This window comes from Conger conger, chromosome 14, assembly GCF_963514075.1.
Source record: "Conger conger chromosome 14, fConCon1.1, whole genome shotgun sequence".
NCBI lineage: Eukaryota > Metazoa > Chordata > Actinopteri > Anguilliformes > Congridae > Conger > Conger conger.
Window position 1 is genome coordinate 44,760,428 of NC_083773.1, and position 2,085 is coordinate 44,762,512.

General features: G+C 33.4%; 1 protein-coding gene across 2 annotated transcripts in view; it reads right to left on the reverse strand.

Annotated features, from left to right (window-relative positions):
• Nucleotides 1-1,813: 1,813 nt before the first annotated feature.
• Nucleotides 1,814-2,085, reverse strand: part of LOC133109784 (glutaminase liver isoform, mitochondrial-like) — a 27,234-nt gene continuing 26,962 nt past the window's right edge. For both annotated transcript variants that reach the window (XM_061219376.1, XM_061219377.1), the window contains one exon: nucleotides 1,814-2,085. This exon is cut by the window's right edge and continues 264 nt beyond it. The gene's annotated coding sequence lies outside the window, so the exon portion shown is untranslated.

Here is a 2,085-nt window from a genome sequence, read left to right on the forward strand (position 1 = left end):
CTGAGGCAGACAATATATGTGCGAATTACTGTATATAGTGAAAATATAGATTTTTGGGATGTATTTGTTATTGATTGTAATGTATTTTGAGTAATTGATTGTATTGTATTTTTCTTTTCTGAATTACAGTATATTGCACTGTGAGAACAAACGTCAAAATACTGTAAACCCTCTGAAGAATACTGTTGCTTTTGTGATTTGTTTATCAAATATTGTTTTACATTACACAGTAAAAAATGTTATTCTGGGTTTCCAATATAGTAAAACTTTCATTAATTTACAGTTTACTGTAAATTTACCACACTCAGTCATGACATCTATTGTGAGAGACAAACCAACAGATCAAAAGTTTCTTTAGCTGCTTGGCTTGAAATATTTGTGGATGCAAAAATAGAGGAAAGGGAAACACATAATATATGTATTTAGCAATGCTCCAAGTTGTTTGTGTTTTGTAGTTCATTGAACATTGAGTGACAAAGTAGTCTTATGGGAGAAAGCATATGCTATAGTTATGGCACCATGAGTCACTTTTGGGTGAAATATTAAGTGTTTTGGTGGTTGAAGTGCATTTTGCACCAAAGGTTAACTGATGTGCTCAGGTGTGTGTTTCAAAAGCACACTGCGTGAAGAGGACATGGTATTGAGACAAGTGTGAAAACGATTGTAAAAAACTAACTGAACCGAGTATCTAAATGTCTGCAAAATTTGCTGTATTTGTACAGACTTTTGCTGGTAGTGAACACTGACTGAGAGAGGTATTTTTGGAAGAAGTGCTTTTGAATGAATGCTTTTGAATTGAATGCCTTTAGTATGAAAGCAATGCAAAAATATCCAGTTTAGTTCACATGGTCTATTGATATGGTGAATGTGTTAAGTGTTTTGAAAAAGTGGACATGGTATTGAGACAAGTGTGAAAACGATTGTAAAAAACTGTAAAAGGATATATATATTTGGGGAGTTGGTAACATGATTTGAACAAAAGACCTACTGCTTAAATAGTTATTCAAATAAGTCTGTCAATCCAATCGACTGCAATCAGGCTCCTTGTTGATGATATTTATACATACAGACTGATAAACATTATACAGGCTGACTGATATAACACGGTAAAGTTAAAATAAAATTCCCTCAACACCTAGGCAGGTCTCCAACTGAATCAGGTGTGATTGTTCTATTCAATATCAAATTCACAATCAGAAGCATAATCTGCATCAACTTCAATCAGCTCTTTCTGGTTTCGAATGCATTTCAATATAGTAGTTGCAACTTAGCGAATTGCTATCCACCTGAATTTTAGCCTATACATTACGTATCAATTTTTAAATATTGTGAAAAAAAATTGGGCAGCAGTTTTTTGCTGGTTGAGATTTGTGAAAACTGTGTCCATTGAGTGCATGTTTTATAAAAGCAGTGAAAAAATCATTCAGTTTGGGACACATCCAGTGTTGTTCTGCTGTGTGAAAAGTTCGGAAAAAGTAAACACAGGATCAAAAAATGCTTGTAGCAATTGCAAAAAACTGTAAATACAATGTTGTAATTGTATTTTTATTCAGATTTTGTTCAGTGATTCCACTCCCTTCTGCTGTTTCCACTTTTCCCTTTGAGAGCCACAAAAAGAACCATGTTCAAACATTATCAAGTATTCAAGTATTATTACTGCAGTATTAAACACAACTGAGCGGTGAAGCTAGGTATCTTGTTTTGAGCACAAACTTGTGAGATTAGTGCCAAAGTGATTGTAAAAAACTGTAATATGGCACAAACATTCCTCCTAGGACAGAAACACAAGGAACTTAGGGTTTACACCCAGACATGATATTCAACTTACACTTTAATACAATAGAAAGCTTGATATTTGACATTCCTGTGCATCCATCCCTGAGTAGATATTTAATCAACATTCATGTAGATTAATACAGAACAACTTAATATAAAGCACTTAGACTTAAACAGATAAACAGAATAGTCACAAATATTAGCCACAGATGCCTTGTGTGAATGACAAAAATGTGCTAGCATTTGTAGCCTTGTGTGTGAGTTTTATGTTTACTATTCATCATCTCTCATATGTCAACACATTTTATA